The sequence below is a fragment of the Chaetodon auriga genome, chromosome 13 (assembly GCF_051107435.1).
Source record: "Chaetodon auriga isolate fChaAug3 chromosome 13, fChaAug3.hap1, whole genome shotgun sequence".
Taxonomy (NCBI): domain Eukaryota; kingdom Metazoa; phylum Chordata; class Actinopteri; order Chaetodontiformes; family Chaetodontidae; genus Chaetodon; species Chaetodon auriga.
The window spans coordinates 18560625-18582258 of record NC_135086.1 but is presented as its reverse complement, the minus strand read 5'-3'; the positions used below and the strand labels follow the sequence as shown (position 1 = coordinate 18582258).

The 21634-nt window shown below is 42.3% G+C and overlaps 1 long non-coding RNA gene across 2 annotated transcripts in view; it reads right to left on the bottom strand.

Annotated features, from left to right (window-relative positions):
- Positions 1-21634, bottom strand: part of LOC143330228 (uncharacterized) — a 93208-nt gene that overhangs the window by 62328 nt on the left and 9246 nt on the right. Inside the window, exon 2 of one of the 2 annotated variants that reach the window (XR_013077943.1) lies at positions 18499-18575. The exons of the other annotated variant lie outside the window; for it this stretch is intronic. This is a non-coding gene — a long non-coding RNA (uncharacterized LOC143330228). The remainder of the gene's footprint in view (positions 1-18498; positions 18576-21634) is intronic. 2 annotated transcript variants of the gene reach the window in all.

The following is a 21634-nucleotide window of genomic DNA, read 5'->3' as shown; positions in this document are numbered from 1 at the left end:
ATAATCTATATGCTGAAACATCTATCACACAAATTGCTCGTAGGAAATGTATTCTGCTGACCCATTTTCTTTCCATTCAACCAGCTGAGCATTTTCTCTTCTTATTCAGATTCACAGGCGGGAGCCTCATGCTGGCACCTACTCCTGATCCACCTGCTTCTGTATATTTCAATACACACACTGCAATATGCATGCGCAGATATACTGTACATACATAAACAGATACAGGCAGAATCGCTCATCGACAAGAATGGTGACGAAAAATTACCATTCTTCATGTCTGATGACTAAATAAATAAATACACACTACACGCAGCAGTGGGATGAGACAACAGTGAGGAGGAACAGCTTGCAGCTCTGCCACTCATCCAAACCAACCAACCAACCAACCAACCAAATGCCAAGCAAGCCCCGAAAAAACACACATGAAAAAGATGAACTTATTGAGGTCTCTATTTCCATGGCAACACAGAATAGTTTTGATGATGTTCCTTCCCAGTCGGCAGGCAGGGTTTGGCCGAATCACGGCACAGATTGGTGCTCCGTGGCTTGTTACTAAGGGCGGGTTTAAAACGTGCAGAGAGAGAGAGAGAGAGAGAGAGAGAGAGAGAGAGAGAGAGAGAGGGAGAAAGATAGAGAGAGAGAGGGGGAGAAAGAGAGAGAGAGAGAGGGAGAAAGAGAGAGAGAGAGAGGGAGAAAGAGAGAGAGAGAGAGGGAGAAAGAGAGAGAGAGTGAGGGAGAAAGAGAGAGAGAGAGGCGCAGATGGTTGGAAGAATTGCCACTTTGAAGAAAACCCCAACCCACACTCACAACTGGGTTCTGCAATATTGATTTGAATGGATGGAAGGGAAGAAAACCTAGTGGCCTATGAATAAGTAAGTAATGGATAATATGGGCTAAATCAAAAGCCATTCAAACTGAATAGGATATGTGTTCTCAATGATGCAGAGGTCCAGTGCGTCTTTCTCTCTACATGAGGGCACCGAAAACTATAGCGCTGAACAGTGCTGTCAAGCCGCCTCATGTCATGTCTCTAATGTCCTCCAACTATGAAGCACAGAATAGAGACAGAACAGCCAAAGAGAAAATCTTGAATCTTTGCTGAATGAATTAAATCAACCAAATCTCTTTGCTAAAAATTTGCCAAATATGAATCATTAATTTACATCAGTAATGTTAATGATATCTATTAAAAATGGGATTTTGATGGATTGAACTGCTAACCAGTGTGAGTATCACAGTGCTCACACCACTACTACAAGTTATTAGACTGCTACAACGACTGCCGGCTGTTTTGTACGGCTTTTACAATTTTTCTTTCTTCAAAGCACTTACACTTTTATTTTTGTAATGAACAACACACAATCATTATGGACTTAGGCCAACTGGAGAAAAAGAAGACACTCTCTGAAACTTCCTGATCTCCCTTTCTCTCTGTCTAGAATCCACTTCTATCCTCTCTTCCCTCTGCAGAAAGCAGCACTACGAACTGCAGGAAACAGGAAACATAAGAGCACAGGGCCCTGCCAGGCCTTGGCTAGCTGTGATTCGTGTTCAACACGACAACACTGCTGTTCAGACAGACACGGCTGAAGACGCCGGGTTGATAGCATGGCATCATTTACACGAGCACAGGCTCCCGCACACCATCCCTCTGTTGTCCTCCCCCCTCACCTTTTCAGCTCTCCTCCCTTTTCACTCCGACCCCACAACCCTAAATCCCCCTAGCACACGGCGACATGGCAGACAGGCAGCCACGCAGACAGGTGACCGTAAACAATTAATCAACATGGTGACACCTCTACATCTGCCAGGCCCAACATGGGGAGGGGAGCTGTCAGCTAGCAAAACAAAGCAGCCCCCAAAACACACACACTCACACACACACACACACACACACACACACATACACACACACAATTGTGTTTTGAGTGGCTCATGAGCTCATAAAAAATGTCAGTCACAAAACGCAGAAGCTTGAAGATATGAAATATTTACCTAACACGCTGGAGAGACGGCGACACGACAGCACAGCTTTTAACAACTGATTCCTTTCATCGCCACTTGGATGCCCTTGGATGCCAGTTGCGTTACAGCAGCGTAACGTGGCAGAATTCAATTCAAAACCAGTTCACATTTCCCGTATTTCATTACATGTTATATGTTACTGCTGTTTCGCGGCCTTCCCCACAACAATGCACACTTGAGAAAATGTTTGTGGATTTCCAGCCACACAAGCGTTTCAGTTTCAGCATTTTTCACCCACAGAGCATCGCAGCTCTTCTTTTTCATTCTATTGCAGCTGGCACACAACAGAGTGGTGCATTGCCTACCACCATCTGTTAAAGGGTCACTTCAACCAAATTACAAAAAGAAAAAAAAAAAGTGTCTACAGTGCAGTGGAGCTGAGTGAGATTTGGTTTGTAAGGCTTAAAGCATTAAGGGGGAAAAGTCAGGATCCCTGTTACTCTGAATAATCCACTTTTCAGAGGGACTACTTCTTCTGGTAGGATTTTCAGTTCTAGATGTCTCATGACCTGCTGATATAAAACCAAAACTGCCTACATGGATAGAGGCCACTACAAATGGCCGGATCAAGCTTTTTGACAACAGTGGTTTTTGAGTCTGATCTCAGCTTTGTCGTGACTTTCAATAAACACTTCCTCACCACGAAATGCAGGCATCCTCATCGATCCTTGCGTAATTTTGCTTTTTTGTCTCCATCATTATTTTATTATGACGAGATAGTAAAATAATGCTTTTCAGTCTTAAATAAAACGTCCTAACCAAGGCTAGCAGAAATTTCTGCACCGCTGATCAAATTACAGTTTTTTCTTAGAAAGTTTGCTTTGTAATATTGCAGCTTTAAATTTGCAATCCATCAAAAAGCTGTTCTCTCCATCCACACAACAATTCACAGCTTCCAAATCAATCAACTTTGGGGAGTTTTTGTAAAGCTCATTTTCGGTTGCTGACAAATGCACAACACAAAACATTTTCAGTTTTCAATTGATCCGAAAATGTGGATGTGGTCCGTTATTTCGCACAATTGGTTCTCAGCGTTGAGGATGTTTTTCTTGATATGCCACCATTGTTTTAATCCAACCCCCGTGCCCTGAATTCATCCCGCAGGCCAGAGAAGAGAGCTGAGTGGCATATTCATATGGATGAGTGTAGCTAACAGGTGATGAATGTCAGAGCCGCTGGTGGCCTATTGTCACCAGGGACAAGGACAATGCGAGGGGGAGATGGAGAGGTCAATGCTGGGATGTCTGCTGCTAAAGTTTAAGCTGTAGCTGACTTGTGTCATCCGTCAATGCGGACACATTAAAATAGGGCAACAGCTCCCCAGGCTATGATGAATTCACTCATGTCTACATGTGTAAAATTGCTGTTGAGGCTGACTTTACACATGTTACACTGCTTCCAGCAATGGCATTTTCAAAAGACAATTTTTGATGGTATTTCTGCCCCATTATTAGTTCGTGATATTTCGCTGAATGCACTATCCTTAGTTGGATCTTGTTGACATGAAAATGCAGAAGGGTAGAGTGTGCCTGTGCACAAACACTCCCGGGGATTCTAATAACAATACTGTGGTCCCGGGGAGCCACAGAGCTGCTAGAGCTGTCAGGCCTTTTGTTTCAAGGGGCCACTCATTACATTACAATCCCAAAGATAAGGCTCCTTCAGGGGGTGCAGAAGGCCACGGAGGAGGGGGTATTGTTCCGCACTACATGCACACCTCTCTGCTGTTGCAAACCTACAGGAAACACACTCCTCTGAGATGAACAGAGTTTAAAAAAAAAAAAAAAAGGCTTACAATAAGAAGATGTAGGCAAATGGCACTGCTCACCTGGTGTGGGGAGGAAGGGAGGAGAAAAGAAGAGGAGGAGACTGAGGAGGAGAGGAGAAAGAAAATAAACTTGGGTCCAGATTAATCTGCCATTTTCATGAAGGTAATCATTATGCTGCCAGTAGGAAACTTGTGGGATGAGAGCCAAGAGCAAAACACAAAGCTCTCATTTTGATTTTGTTTGTTCTTTACAGAATGGCTATCAGTTTGAGGGGGGGAGGTGAAATGTACAATGTGCAGTGGCAGGGGAGATGTTTACCATGGGTTTGGCTTTTGGGGAGCTTGTTTGGTGTTCTGCATCTCACACATCAAATTGCAGCAAAGTGTAACATGTGAATGTTGTGACAAATGAGACACACATGACAGAAAGCAGAAGTAGGTGAGAATTGGGAAGCGAGGGGAAGGCTTCCCCGGGGAACGTGTCGGTGTGTTTTTATATATATGTCTGTGTGTGTATATATCCTGCATTTATGCAGAAGGTTTGCAACTGCTGAAAAGGGGAAAGGGATTTTAAACAAAAAAATAATCAGATAAGTACTGTTCCTGCACTTATTTTAATAGGACTGACTATATTTACAACACATATGCTGTGCATTACAGTGATAATTTCAGTCTTCAACACTTTCAGGTTTCATGCTCTCACATTCTCCATGGAGACAAGGGCACATGAAGTAAGGCTGGAAAGGTTATCAGCTTAAGGCGCTTGAGCTGTCATGAGCCATGATATTAATAAATGGCAAGCTAGCCTTCTTCACTTTTTGGCAAGTCTGTCATCTATAGAAATACAACCTGTGCAACCTGCCAAATATGTGTGGTAAAAATCTGTTCTCATTATGTTGATAAAAAAGAGAACCCAGGTGTAGTTATATCTCCTTCAAACACATTTGCAGTTGCAAATTAATGAAAGTTACTTCTAAGAAACAAAGCTGGTTCTAGAGAAACTAAACAAAGACAGTGGGAAGCTGAAAGTTACAGTTTTCCATCCCTGGTTGTGCATGCATATATGTTCAAATGAATGTACTTAGATAGTTTCAGATCTGATCGGATAGATGGGTGTGTGGTACTTTGCTAGGTGCGTATTACTTAAAAGTAACTAAGTCTTCGTTCTCAGCAACTTCTACTGGCATCGGAAACGTGAAGGAGAAAACACAAGCAGCCCGTTCTGACCAATCACAGTTCATGTGGTGATCTGAGGTATCTCTGTATGATATCAAGCCATTCTCACTCCCTGCTTGCTGTGAGTGGACGTTTAGTCAGGGCCCCAAGGCGTTACTTTTTATCACTTATTATCATTATTATCATTACTATTATTCTCAGCAAGCTTTTTTTTTTGAGAGTGTCCCTGATGTTGCTAACCGAACATTGTATTTATTGTTGTTTACTTCGCCATGGGTCTCTAGTGACACCAAGGGGTTCTGACCAAGTTCTGTTGACTATCTGAAGAGCTGGGATGGAGAATTTATTGACGGTATAGCTATGAAGCGTACACATACAACTGCTGTCAGACCAGTGCAGCCCCTTAAAGTGTCGTTTTAAACGAAGCTTTAGTTCAACCCACGAGCCCCACCATATTATTTCACACGCAAAACATCTATCAGTTTGTGATTATTATTATTATTTGAATTATTATCACACCATGAATGCAAAGCGTGTCCTGTGAGATCTATTTGTTCATTTGAACTAAGTCGCGGCCAGCAAAGTCGGAAATGTCGCAAACTGACAACAGATGAGTGTTTAAAACATTGTGGTCATTAAGGTCTAAAAGGCAGTCTGTAATGAAAGAGGGGGAAGAAAATAGCTCAGTGATCACCCTCGCTCAGAAAAACCTGGCTACACTTTCATCACCTCGCCGGCTCTTTCTTTCTGCAGTCCTTTAATGTTCCAGAAATGCCAGCAAGACCATCTTTTAAGCAAAGATTAAAAGATGATCATGGATTTCCGAAATGTTTGATTCTTTCCTCCATTTGTTTTGCATCTGTTTATAGGTCTCAGTGTGTGAGCCATCTCTAATGGGAATAAAGCAACCTATAAAGACAGTGAATATAAGAAATATTTACTGCTGTTGAATAAAAACAATTCAACCCATTCATCTTTTCCATCCACTGTCATTAAAACGGTGATCAGTGTCACTGGGTGGGATGGGAAAATGTTCTGTCTCTAAACACTTGTATTCGTTAAGTTTGCATTCTCTTTCCAGAGGGTCTTGGAAAAGGGATTGTTGATCCAAGCTCCGAGCCTCGAGGCAGCTTCTGCTCTGAGAGAAAGCCTGAGGGTGTCCACCTGAGGAAAGGGGAGCTTTCCAAAGTTGAATGGAGAAAAAGTCTGTGACTCAATGGCAAATGCGTTGGCCTGACACCTTCCTCTCCACGCCTGCTCTGCTCTGCTTGGACGACCATTTAAGTTGTCTAATTATCCATACAGAAATAATTGGTCCTCCTCCGTGTACAATGACCCTTGTGTCTCCTGCATATGCGTGCGCAAGCACACATGTGAATGCATGCGTGTGTGCAAATCAAGTTTTCACCCTGACAATCACAGCTTTAATTAAATTAAAGCAAAGGTGTTAAAGCTGTTGATTGTCAATGGGAACGGGTGAGGAGCTCATAATACAATGCATATCAATGCAGCCATGAGTGACTGCAGTCCCCCAGGTGTCAGCCAAATGAGTGTGAATATTCAGCTTTTTCCCCTCCACTTAACTCTCATTTCACTCTGATGACATTTTATTAGCCTTCCCTTGGCAGTGCTGGTGGGTAAGCGATCCACAGAAAACAGCTTCTTTGTACTGTTCATTCCATCCAAATACAAAAAGATGCAAATACAAATAAACAAGACAGAAATCTCTTTGGCTCATTTTAGGTTTTCATTTTGTGTGTTTTGTGACCAGATGAAGGTACAACACAATGTACTCCAAACAATAAATGGACACCAATTTCATCACTAATAGCAATGATGGTTCTTTTTTAATCTTAAGTCTTAAATGAAGACATCCGTAATGTGAGGAGATGCACTTTCCTCCCCATCCTCCATCTCTTCCGGGCGTCCTTTGTCAACCCATGTTCTTCATGTCGGGGCATATCGGTGCAAGCACCTGATAGCCACTCCCCTCCTCAGTCAACCTCGTCTTTTCTCTGTGCTGCATATCGATTCAAATGAAAACAAGTTGCCAATCCAAATAAACACCATGTCAAGGAGTCATCCAAGCAGACAGAAATATCTGCCCAGCATGATACCATAGGGCAGAAAACCACAGGGGCACTGGTGCTCCTGACCTCACAGGGGGTCCACAGAGGCTAGTGAGGTGTATGTGCGTGTGGACACATGCGCACACTCATATGTGCATGGGTGCACATATGAGTGGCTAATCATGTGTGGGCTTGTGACTCTATTCAAGACATTTATCTGGTCAATAAGCACTATCACTGTTATTGCAGCCCCTCACTGTACTATAAGCAATTCTGAAAAGGCTCTTATATAGATTTACTCATGTAGGAACGACCACTGATCAACTTCTGCCTGTAACATAATATAAGGGGAGTCCATAATGATTTCTCAATTGTCCTGACTGCCTTGTGCTGCAGGCATGTTCATTTATCACCTTTTATTGCAAAGCAAGAAGAAAAGTAGAATGCAACAGGATGCAATGGACTGAGCTGTCACTGTCGTGAAATTGTAGTGGATAATTAATCACGGTCATCTCAGACAATCGTGATCAGGCAATGTAGTAATTGTGACAGGCCGAGCAATGGATGCACATTTTTTTCAGTTACTCAAGAGACCAGAGCTTGAGCACGACCTTTGACCTTGCCTACAAGAAATGATGTTTAGAAACAACTAATTTGTTTCACCAATTACAATTTTAGAATTGCTGCTGTTTTCTGGTGAAGTGCTATATTTACGTACCTTTCATATTACACGTGCCAAGCATAGAGACCATGGTTTTGGTTAAGGTTAGGGTAGATCATTTCAGCTAAATTTTAATGAATTAAACACTTTTGACTTTTTTAATACGTACCCAAGACAATGATCTTTCCCTAACCTTAACCAAGTCCTGTGTGAGCCACAGCATGACCATAAAAAAGGTTTTGTCATGCTTTGCTGTGAGTGGATATTGTATCACAAGAGCTGATATTTTAGTGGCAACAAATGAAATACGCTGTGAACATTTTACTGACACTTGAATCAGCAAATGTATTCATTAATGATGTTTCCTAATTATGTTGATAGAAAAGATAATACAGATAGCGTTAAGTTTCTTACAAGACTTGCTCAAATACTAGTAAAGTTGTAGGAGTAACAAGTTCAGAAGTCTACTTACAAGCTATTCAGAGCTTTGAGCATAGAGCATGAATACGTTTCTTTTCTGCACTGAAGGCAAAGTGTAGGCTACAGCGAGCTGCAAGCATTCACTGCTGACAAGTAACTTAAGGGCCATTAGAACAGGCTGTGGGATCCCCTTTAGATTAAAATATCTTAGCATGCCTTAAAGTTGAGCCATACTTAAGGGTAACAATTTGAATCCAAAAGCAGTCGCTTCCTTCCTGATGATTTGGGGTTAGGACACAAGGAAGCTCCCTCAAGCAACCTAGGGAACTTATGACCTCTACCTGTGTCCTGATGTGGTCTCCCGGGGCCCTGTGGCACCGAGGGGCCACAATCATCGGTTGGACCCCACTGAGTCTGAGCATAGCCACGGCACACCAGGGTCAGGAAGAAGGACAGGCAGAGCGAGTGGACCGCAGGGCAAAGGGGAATGTGCGGGGGGGTTGGGGTGCCTGGGCTCTCATGGTGTTTTTAAGGTCATGCTAATTGCCGTGGATGTACAGCATGCCTTCAGTTAGCCCTGGCTCTGCTGAGGAGGAGGAGGCAAAGGACGGGGGTTGAGGAGGTGGTGGTACAGGTGTGGACCTTTAATTAAATACCACTGCAAAGGTTAATGCATAGAACCAGGAACTGCAGCCACCGTTAAGTGGAGGACATTTAAACACGACCGAGAATATGCCCCACACTGTGTGTGTGTGTGTGTACGTGTATGAGTATATGAGTGAGAGCAGAGACAGAGAAGGAGCTGAAAATGTAAAAAAAATTCAATTCATTTTCCTTAGGAGGTGTAAGGAGTTGAGTGGCTGAAATTACAATTTAATGAAACTTGACAGCCTTTGCACAGAAATAGAACTAAACTCCATCTACCAAGGGCTAGTAAGCTAAGAAGGCTAAGAGAATACCCGGTGCGGTAAAATTAAAAAGACCCCACAGCGTCATTAACTAATTTCATCCTCGGTGACGTGTGAACTCTGGCATCTGCAAGGTTTTACAGAACATATTAGAGGCTATATAAGGAGGTATTGTCAATTCATGAATAACCTTAAACACCTTGTATGTGTGTGTGTGGATGCATGTGTGTGACCCTTGATAATTAGTACCATCTGCCATATTAGAACACCTCTGGAGAGACAGGTTATCTGCACAGAAGCAAGACGGACAATTGGACGTGAATTTCCCTGCCACTGACAAAGACAGCAATGATGGCGCTAGCTAAACAAGGATGAACTGAGGAGCAGAGGCTGAGCTTGCATACAAGTAAAAGGCGAACACATACTTAAAATCTTACAGTATATACTATCTATCTTTATTTATTCCTCTCTCCATTTCCTGTTGTGCACATATACAGTACGTGCAGAAATGCACAGACAACATGTATAAAACAAAACACTGGAGGTTCACAGCTGTACATGGAGAGTGCCAACGTTCAAATTACTATTAAAAAAACCCTCAAAAAAACAAAGATGTCTGACCCCTATTACAATTTTGGCTCAAAATCAGCTGCAGAATTAGGAACACTTGCTCAAACACAAACGTAGCCTCACACGACTTGTTCCTCAGAGCCATCACCAGGAAACTGCACACTGGAAAAAGAGCTTAGGGACCATTTCAGCACAACAGAGATATTCACAAAGCCAAAGAATACACACGGCCCAAATCCACCAATTCAAATATGTCCTCCTCAGAGGGAGAAGACGCTTTCATCTCACATCTCAATTTAGACAAAACACACACTGTATTGTCTTGGTACAATAACAGTGAGCTTGTATGAAAACTGTCTTCGCAAAAAAAAAAAACAAAAAAAAAAAAAACATGTGAAGTGTTCATCGTGGTAACGGCGCGGTGTCGATTCTCCGCAGCGCACAAGTCGCTGTGTATGATGAACCGTGATGAGGCCGAGGAGTGTGGCCAGGCAGTGGTTTTGGTTACTCCAAACCTGCCAAAACACGCTATTAGGCCTTTACTCAAAGCACTAATTGGTTATTCATGTGGTGTTTTGTTTGTTTATCACCGTGTTACCATTGCAAGTCTTGGTTCAACACATCTCATTTTCATCCTAGACATGAAAGCCAGAGATAGTGGAATTTCTGCACTGTATTTTAGCCACAGAGCATAATCTCAGTTAACACAAGCCAGTCCCAGTTCCTTTTTTCCTTTGAATTACCACCCGCAGTGGTTTTGTTGTCCCCCCCCACCACCCCCCTATGTTTTGTTAAATAATTTATTCTGCCTTTAAAATTCACCCATAATATATACCTTTTTGCATGCAGAGGAGTGAGGAGCGAGACGGGAAACGTGCTCCTGAGTCTTTTGTAATGAGTAGGTGGTTTTGGTGGGCTTGACGCATGACTGTGTGGTGAGGATTTCCATCTGACTCTTTCCATTTTTTTTCACAGTTTCTGCTCGCCTCTGTATTCCTCCTTCAGCTCCTCCTTCCACCTGCACCTCCTCCACTGCCTCCTACTTCTCCTCAGCTTCCATGTTGTTGCAGCTACAAGCAGCTTTTGGGAGACTGCCAAGCCCAGGAATCATTTGCCGCCATTTTCCAAGCCACAGAACATGATGTCCGTTGTACATTATGTCCACGTCAAACAGCAACTGAGTTCTACGACTGCTCTAAAAGTTGATACCGATGTCATTTCAGACATGCACGTCTTAGTGTTCATCGGAATCATGGTCCCACATCTGACCAAGGTCAGGTCTGCATAAAAGTCACAACATTTTCAGCAAGGCACAAGTCTGAATTGAACATCATCACATTGCTGTAACATCCTGCCATTCAGTGCTTCAACACTGTCAGATATTATTTTTAAAAAATGTAGCAGAATCTCTTCTCTAATAATGCTGAATGATAAAATTGATGCTAATGTATGTGGATTCACTGTGAGTCCCTCACGCTCACGACGGTCACTTATCAAGGCTCCAACAGCCAAAGAAGTTTGAAAATCCATCAGTGGTGTAGCCTGTAAGAAACAGGCTATCATGCTATCATGACATTTTGAACTCACCGCTCTCTCTCTGCTCCCCACGCCTCGCTCCGTCACACCATGTGCCGAACATCACTCAGCTCACCGCTCTTCTCATGAATGTGCTGTTGTGTCTGAATGAAGCTGTAGCCACCTTGCTTCACATCAAGCATTCTGGTTGCCGCTACCTGTTTGAAAATTACTGTTACGACTTATTACCTGTTTGAATTTTTTCCCTTGAATTTAATTTGGAGTCGGCGTGCGAAATGAACTGAACAGCGGGACCGCACAGATGTGCAACACAGTCTAGAGAGGACGAGGAGGAGGAGGACTGTATGATCTCACATATGTCACAAAAGATGCAAACAGACAAAAAAAATCTTACCACTGATAAGTGTGAAAGGAATGTGTTTTACGACATCTAAAAAGATCTAGGGGAGCCTTTTAATGGTTACACGCTCATCTCCTCTCCAACACTAATCCCAACTGCTGTTTCCTCCCAATTAACAGAGTTTGTGGTACAGGGGAGGCCTCTTGCCATTTACTCCACACATGGTTCGACTTAGTTCACCAAGACATTCAGCTGCTTGTCCTTGCACGCAGAATCACACGTGCAAGTATATCTACCAGAAAATGTCTGCTGGTCATCCAGACTCCTCCTGGCTGCTGACATTGTTTATACATGCAGATTGAAGAAGCAACACTTAGATGCTGCTCTGCGCTGGCACCCTGGGTAGAATAGCATAATTAAATTGAATTGACTAAAAGGGATGCAATGAATATCCCAACACAGTGTCAGATCAGCCTGGCTCACAAATTAAAGCCAGGGGCCAAAGAGGGTAAACATTAATTTATCTGGAGTGGGAAAGCAGAAAATGCATTCAGCACTTGCCTTTCAGTTTCATTTTCTCTGTGATATTCATGCTTCTATGGTATGGAATAACCTGGTTTGTTTCTGTCACAAAACAACTTGAACTGAAACTTGATCTTGATTTGTGTTTTTATGTTCCAATTTAAGCTCAAAGTGTTTTGCAATGTTTCTAACAGAAAATATCATTTTCAGGTTTTTTTTTTTTCTTGCTTGAGAAGACACATATGAGCGGCATCTCCTTTTTTTCACGCCCAAGTAAAAGCTATACATAAACAAACATAAACACAACAATTACACTCTACAAAGCAAACAGCACCTGTGTACTCCATCTCAGTTGCGTATGGACACAAACACAAACAAGTATACCTGAGGAGCATGTGGTGCTAAACCAGAAGGCTAATTAAGTGACAGACAACATCACACGAGGGAGGCATATTCTGGGAATCCTATCACCGACTGCATCAGAACAGCAGCAGCATATATATGAGCTTTACAAGCCACTTGTTGACATCTTGCCTTTACGCTCTGTGCTAAGATATTGAAGAAATGCCTCCTCTTTAACTCTATATTTACTCTGGAGAAGGGACCTAAATCGGAAGTCTTCCTTGCACAGAAAAATCTAATTTTTATTTATTATGTCTCAGTTAACTCAGCTACATTTATGTGTGCATCCAGCTGAGTTGCAGCTTCTGTTCATCTGTGCTACCCAGTATTAGGCTTACAGCCATGTTAGCAGATCTGTAAGGCAATGGTCAGTGTGTGTACCATCCAAGTTTAGCATGTTAGCATGCTAACATTTGCTAATTAGCTCTAAACACAAAGTACAGCTAAGACCAACTGAAATGTCATATCTTTTGCAGGAGTTTGGTCACAAACCCAAGTACTGGACAAAATCTAATTTTACCTGATGGTGGCGCCGGATGAAAAGTCAGACGAACACCAAAGTCATACCCTGAGAACAATGACTGTACAAAATGTTGTGCAAATGTCTAGCAGAAGTTGAAATATTCTACAGAATATGACCTGTTTGCAGTATTGCACAAAAATCACCAAGGCCATTAACATTTGTCCTCTTGGCACCAGGCATACATAAACCAGTTTTTAGCAATCTATCCTTAAACTGTCAAGACACAAAATATTTCACAGAATAATGAAAATGTCCACTTTGTGATGATACTCATTGAAAAGTCAAAGGATCAAACATAAACATGATGATAACATCATATGAAATAAACTCACTTCACTTTCATAAATCATTAATACATAAACAAAACATAGATATGTCAGCACAATTCAACGGTCTGAAATAAAAAATATTGGCAACAATGTCCCCATAAACAACCAAAATCACCACAGCCGAGGCTGGCAGCATCATGAAATACTCTCACAACCATCATCACCATCATCATCATTGTCACCAATATCATCGTCATCATCAACAAAGAAGTAAACACAAAGCCAGGGCTGACTTGCTGCAGGTGGCTGCTGGAGCAGACGTCACCCCTAAAACTCCTCATTGACCACTTGCTCGTAGCTCTTCTGCTTGCTGTCTTGCATTATGGGGAAGCTTCGATAGGGAATCTGCTGAAGCACCCAGGCAAGAAGGTTAGGGTTAGCCAGTTAGGTGGGCATTTAGCTGGGAGAGGTGCAGTTGAGGTGTGGACCTGCTCCAGAAACTAAATATCTTCAAACCCTGAGCATAGAGGAGTCAGCTATCGTTGAGTGAGAGAAAAGAAACAAGAAGCAAAGCAGAATGTGAGACACGGTGAACTGGGTGAATGACTAATTTTCATGTTATCTGAGGAGTTCATCAATTCAGTTTAGTCTCGAAAAATTAACTTCATTAAATCAAATGTGATGAAGGGGTTTGCATGAAAAATGCGATTAGCTTGCAGATGACATCTCACATCCACAACCTCACAAAGTGCCAGCTACACACTTCAAGCTCACAGTAGCAGTAGATAGAAAAAATGACCCAACACTACAGTTCTGGGGTCTGAATGATAATGACCTCTTCTGTGAGGGTAAACTGGTGCTCCATCTGTCGATGGAAACAATAGCAGAACAACCCAAGATGTTTGAAAACACCCCCTGTCTTCACACTCTACGAGAAAACACATTTGCATTGCAGGCCCGGTGATGCCTGTGTATTGTGATGTAAATACGCTTGTGCATAGACATGAATCTAAATCCAACAACAGGCAAATTGTCCAATTCCAGTGCTCTACAGTTTTGCTTAGCTGGTGATTCAGAAAGTGTCTGCATTAGAAATGCTCAGACTGCTCGGATTAAGAAACACTTGAAGCATTTCTGGATTACAATCTATTGTTCAACTCATGAGATTCCCTATATTCAGCCTGGCCCTATAGTTCAGTAAAGAGGTGTAGAAATGTGCCTCGCTATTACGCAGCTCCATCCTAGACTTCCAAGCCCCCATACTGGAAGTGTCCCATTAACAGTTCCTCTACAAGATTGGCGAGATTGATTCTCAAAAGCTCCCCTTTGTGTTTCTAATGTATGGCGCTATTGTTGGCTTAACTGGTACTACAAGCCCGAGCGCAGCAATCAAAACAATCAAGCAGTCACACGAAATTAGGAAGTAGAAGAAAAAGCTTTGATAAAAGAATACATCGTCCTTGTCACAATCAAAGCCAGAAATTCAATCAGACGGGATATGAAAAATAATGAAACAATTTTAAGCATGCACAGGTCTGACCAGAAGGTTGTTGCTTATAATGTTAAACTGGAGAGGCTGGTAACAACTCTATTGTGCGTCAGGCATGCCTCTTATTGGTGAACAGAGCCCCTGCATGTCAAGCAGAGGTGGGGCACTGTCCCAAGAGTCCACTATCACAGCAGGTTAACCTGGCACTGCTTTTCTAAGGACTGATTGCCAGGCCCCCTGCAGCTCGAGGTAAACCGACAATTTTCCATCAGCAGGGAACATGGCTTTATTAGTAAAAGTAGGGGGGATGGTGGGAGGTAAGAGAGAAAAGTGAAATCAAGTTCACGGAGTCGCTGTAGTTGTAATGTAGGAGGGAAATAAAGTGTGATCGTGGAGCTTAATTCTAAAATGAATTATTATATCAGTGAATAACGTACGGAGGGACGGCGGTAAATCATTTCAGCAAAAGATTTAATTTATACGACCTTTGGATAAGAAACTAAAAGCTAACTGTCAATAAGGCATCCATTCCAAAGCTTAAACACAGGCTTCATTTTTGGAGAAACTGTGCAAATAAGCTCTAGGGTATCTTTCAAAGTAGTCAGATAAGACTGTAAAAGACAAGTCTGCATCCAAAGACTTACTTTAATGTCAAGCAGGATCTCATCTTGAGCAGACTTTCTGACAGGTGGGAAAACATTCACCTGAATAAAAACTGCAACCCTTGTATCAGAGATGAGACAGACTCTGCAAACAGTAAATCAATATCATCCCCAGGCTGCATGTGAATGTGGAAGGGCCAACTCCGCCAAAGATTTTTCATTTCTTAGCAAAACACAAGTAAATTTACAAACAAACACAGGCCATGGAGCAATCTGGGTATATATAAAAAAAAAGGCCCAACTTAGAGGGCAAACAAGCAGTGCCTTATGGTTTTCAAGGTCTCCATTTGTTTTTCCGTGTTCCACTGTCAGCTGCGGAGAGAGGAGAGAGCGGTGGAGAGAATGGTGAGCCGTAGAGGGTTAAAAGGCCATGGCTGGGATTATAGCACAAGTAAGGACCCCATACTGTGGCTTGACATGCCTACCAGCTTACAGTGCATTTTTCTCTGACAATACAGGGTCACACATGGTCAGAAAAGCATGAAATGTTTTCACACACATGTTGAAAGACAAGTGAGATACTCAGCGTTGAAGAGCCTCCTTCCCAAAGGTTATCTGTTAGCATTATGCTTCTTAATAACAAAGTCATGTTACAAAGTCAAAATCAAAATCGTGGAAAAGGCGTTTTTTTTATGCAGCGCGTGCGCATGACGTGTGACTTTTTTTTTTTTTTTTTTTAGTATTTTTAGTTTTTATATCGTCTTGAACCATCAAAACCATTACAAATGTCAAAAATCCCAATCATCCCTCATGGACGGAGACAAACATCAATCATCTCGCATGCACTAACAACTCCTCAGAGCCTTTAAATTAGAAAACCTACACAGACCACCACTCTCCTTTCACTGTTAATGAGAGGCCACTGTGCACGAGGACATAGCGAGGGCCGGGTGGTAGTTACTGATCAGCATGGGAGCTAGCTAATCCCGCTACTGATGAACTCATCTGTCTGGCTGTCCACTCCACCCTCAGACATGTGCCAACATGCCATAATCGTCATAATTCTACTCTTGCCCTGGGCTCTGCCACCTCAGCCACCTGATTGGGCCCTGAGTCCCAGAGGTATCAGTGTTAAAGCATTAGTAATTCCACCCTTAGCCTCACACCTACCTGTCTATAGCCTTTCCATTAAATATGGCATATCTAAGGCAGTGGCAGAGGTTGTGCATGTGCAGTGTTAAAGGAGGGAGGAGGGGAGAGGGGCTGTTGTTCTCAGTGAAGCTCTCTGTGCATCTGACAAAAACAAGGATGCTGCTCAATGTGTCATCTACACTGCTCCCTGATGCAGCATAGCATTGTCTTTTATCAACAGCCAGCAATGACACTTTCCAAATATTTAACACATGGGGGAATTTCTCATTCAATCTGAGTGTGTTTAAACTGCAAACTGTTTTCCCTTGGAAAAAAAAAATAGAACCCCTCCTCCAAATCTTATTATTTTTTTCCACAAGCCGTGAAAATACCTGTCATGAATACCACTCTTTTCATGTAATTCCCCATCCTCCTGCTTCACTGTAAGCGGCTGTCAACAGTGTGTCTGATTTACTTCTCAAGTGTTGGTGGGACAGGGGCTCCCGCATAGCCCTCCTGGACCAGGAGGGGGGTTCCAGAGGGGCAGGCGAAGCCTCAGTTCCCCCGGCTCGGGAGGCTCTAGGTGGGAAGTAAACTTAGCCAACACGCCTGGAAACAGGGCGGCACACACCCATCAACGCCTCCTTTGCAGGTGAGCGCAGAAACATGGGAGGCAGGAGGGGATGTCAGTCTGCAGCGCAGCACTGAGAAGAGCTGCGCGCGAGGCGGCTTTTGGAGTCATGTTTATATTCATGTACTACAAGACAAATATGGATCCTTCAAAAATATATGCACAAACCTGACATTGAGTAGAGTAAAGGCACCCTGACAAACATGTGGTACCCTGACACTTTTTATCACTGGTGCACACACATGTAGACAGACGCAGCACACGCTAGTATCCGTCAGCGTGATGCCGCTCATGTTTTGGCCTTGACTATCATAAATGTCCTTTCTCCAGAATAAAATGAACTACGTCTCCAAACTGTCACAAAATGAATTCCAACTTATTTTTTGACTGAAGTTGCATATTTAACCTCAACGCCCCACAAGCAAAGTAACAGGAGCATCTGCAAATACGATTTGCATATTTCTGAATGTCTGCTGAAAGAAAACTTAAGTGTCTGACAGCTTTTACCAACATAACCTTTTGTTTTCTCTGAGCTACAGAGGAGGTCAGCTGACTTTGTTTGGTTTTGCATTTCAGGGCCAAATGGCTGAGATTAAACTGGAGGTTGTGGGGAAGGTAACAGCTTTGCATAAGAATACGCAATTAGGGTAGCAAAATACAACAAGCATTTCATTTCTTATCTAACCTGTTGCACTTTATTCTAATATGCCTATAAATAAAAGCCTGTGAGATGAAAGAAAAATAAAACTCTAAACTATACACTTTTACAAAATTTACACCAGGGTACTATCTTGAGGAGCATTACACAGTGGATAACACTGCCATAATCTGTTAGATTGCTGGCAAATCAATCAATCCCGTCAATGAGAAATATACAGAAACACCCAGAATCTAACAGGACCAGACCGGACTTGACATTGACATGTCAAGTGCTAACTGACTGCCAGTCAATACACTCACTGACCAGAAAGGCATCTTACTGTCAGGGGACTGCGAGGTATAAGAGAGAGAGAGAAAAATTGGAGGTGAAAGTCAATCAAATTAGCTCCTTCCAGCCCACTAAACTCAAGAACTGGAGACTGGCAACCAGAGCCTCTTTTGAGACAACTGGCTATGTCTGTGGGGTGCAAGCTGAGCGGCACCCTGCAGAGGAAGGCTAGTACTGACAAAAAAAAAAAAAAAAAAAAAAAAAAAACTGCATGACCTCTTCAGATTTCCAATAAAAATAAAAATATATCAAGAAACTACAGTCTTCGGCCTGTATCAGTCTAGTGACCAAATGTTGGTTTTGATGGAAATGCTAAAAAAAAAAAAAAAAAGTTTAGCACTGCTGATTTGCATGTGACAAAACCCACACCAGTGTGTTATTTGTTTGTCTCCCCTGGTGAATGGAACCCTCTGGAGACAAGCAGACAGTGAAAATGCTGTTAAGATCAGAGTGATAATGACTTACTGAATAAGAGTCTGCATCACGGGGACTGCGACTGGTTTGATCCCTGTCCTCTTTCATTTCTGTCTCATTAGATAAACCTGTGGAAGTCAGACAGCCTTTTACCACTGATGTGTATTAAGACATTGAACACTCAACACAGTCATGTCACAACACATCATGAATTAAATCATGTTAAAGTGAAGGGAAATTTCCTGAAAACTCTGCACTGCTTTTCCTTTAGATTGAGCTCATGTCAGGGGTGGTCTTGTAAGATTTTAGAAAAGAATCAATAAACAGTATCTGAAAGGACGAGAAAACAGAGCAGGTGACAGATGGCTGGGAGGCAACTGTGTGTGTGTGTGTGTGTGTGTGTGTGTGTGTGTGTGTGCGTGTGTGTGTGTGTGTGTGTGTGTGTGTGTGTGTGCGTGTGTGTGCGTGTGTGTGTGTGTGTGTGTGTGTGTGTGTGTGTGTAGGGGGAGTAGTGGGGGGCAAATCCAACTCATTCCTGTGTCATGTCATATAAATATATTTGAATATGAGCAGTGACTTTTGTTTTCTGATCACTCTTGAATTGAATGTGAGTGACAGCAGAGGGGGGCATGAACGCCACGCTCACACCTTGGTTCACTGGCATGAATTGTTTTCTCAAAAAAAAAAAAAAAAAAAAAAAACAGTCCATCTGAAACTTTTCTAATGTGTCACTATGCATGTTCAGACAGAAAGATCAACCGGCAGAGATTTGCACTGACTTACACATTACATTTTCACATCTTTATTCATTCTTCCTGGTCACCTTTGAGTTTGTTGTCACTGCCAGAGAAAACACATCAAATGCTGTTTTCAATGTGCAAACCTGCAGGATAAAAATCAGAAAACTGCTTCTTCTTTTCTTTTTTTTTAAATGGGCTATGAGTGCTGTCTTCTTAAATGAAGTTATTGACGAGCATTTCATTGTCAGTGAAGTCACATTTAATTGTTTTTTTTCATACATTATTTTTCCACCTTTAAGAAACACAAGGGCCAAATATATTTGTCTGAGGCGACATTAAGAATTTGGAGCTAAAGCAGCAATTTAGTTTTCCACATTTGATCGTGTTAGTTTGTCCTTGAAGTTGATTCAGACAGTGGTCTTGTTTCACCTGAGGTGGTCCTAATGATGATATTGCAGACCTCTCCAGCACAAGCTTAAAATATGAAATGCTAAAAACGGCCACGAGGCATGTTCCATTACTTGCCAGCATTCCTATAAAACAGAAAACACACACCGCCCAGTCACCTTTCTGCACAGCGTCCCCCAGGGCACAGCTCTGGTCTGTTTGAAGATCAAAGGAGCTGAGGTAAAACAGCATGTTTACAGGTGTTGGGAAATTGAAAATTTCCTTGGCTGAGTGTGGTTTTGAATGGAAGAGGAAGTCTGTGTTCTCATGTGTGTGTTGCTGTGGAGGCGGCCTCCTTCATTTTCTTATATTTTCTCATTCAGCATCTGCATTCTCTCCACTCAACTTGCCCCATGCTCCACGTACAGTTTGCACGCACCAAACCTATGCATAAAGTGTGAATACATTAAAAATGATGATATTAGCCTCTGTGTGCCTGCTCTGCTCGCAGATAATTGCTCTTTGATGGTACACCTGCTCCTGTCTGAAAGAGCCTTGGCTGCAGCAGCAAAGACTTACCTGAAAAACGCCTCATATTAACAGCACATTGTCCATTGTGACAAATAAACAGAATTGGCAGGCTGTTGTGTAGGAGCCATATTGAGAACCTCGCTGCAAAAAGCAACAGCACGGGAGGATGCTGAGTTTGTGAGGGATTATTCGGATTCTTACACTTTTTTGGAGGGAGACCACAACAAAAAGCACACCTCAGTCGAGCCTGAGTATGTCATTTACTCTGCACCTCTCCACTTTTGTGTTTGTCTGCGTGCATGAGAGGACCAGTCATGCCAAGCCTTCTGCATGAAAGGGAGAGTGTTTAGCTTTTGAGGCTATTTGTGCTTCTGACTCTGTAGTGTTTGTGTCCGATGGGAGGTGCCTGCGCCAGCTTCCTTAAAGGAGCAGGGGGTTTTGTTTGTTTCTCCGCCGTGCCAGAAGAAGTGACAGCCATTCCGGCTCTTTCACAGAAACACATTCATCTGTGTGAGAAAGGCGGCCGCTGAACTCAGATGAAAGGCCACGGGGGCTGCGTTGCACAGGAAGGCAGACTGTACATCGACTTCAGTACAAACACAACATAAGCCATGTCACAGACAGACAGACAGACAGACAGACAGAGGGAGAGATTCATTCAAAGAAAAAAAAAAGAAAGAAAGAGGACAGGAAATATTAAAGTTCAGTCAAAAATGGTAATATTTTAATTATGTATCTATTTGGCTTAATAAGGTGATAATACACTGATCTGCATACTGACCTGTGTATTAACTGCTGAGATGGAGGGAAGGCCCTGTCACGAGCGCTTACACAGACGTCAAAACTAACACGTGACTCCATCATGACATGAAAATATTTCTGTCAGCCACTTTAATTCCCATCAGGCCAAAGAAAAGCTTTTTTTTTTTTTTTTTTTTTTTTTTTGAGGTTTGTTGAGATACTACAAAGGGGAAAATAAGCCCAATTATGCCCTATTTTTGATTTTATTTCTATTGTTAAGTGTTTTTTTTAAGTGTTTTGTAAGAAGTAATAACCTCATTAAAAGGTTTTCTGTCAGGTGACACTTGAGTGTGACTATAAATACCACAGGCCGGCGGACGGACACGTTCATTTTATTGGAGCAGTCGGAATTCAATTAGAGGATATGGCGTTTGTTTTAAAAGTTTTCTTTCAAAACATGGTGGCCGACAAACTCTTCATAATGTCTCTGTTATTTTTTACCAAGGAGGCCCATTTAGGAAGTGTCACATACAGAAACGAATTTAGTTTCAAAGCTGCGAATATTTTTTTATTTTTATTTTTTCCAGTCCATAATTAAAATGCGCAGAGTTCAGCTTTTCACAGAGAGGAAGGCCTGGAAAGATCGAGTCCATTTAACACCGTTTAAAACAGGTTTATTCCAGTTTCATCATTTTAAATAAGAACACCGCGCGAACAGAAGAAATAGACAAAACTTTATTGACAGTCATTGTATTTTTGCTCTCTTTAAAATCACTATTTGGCCTTTT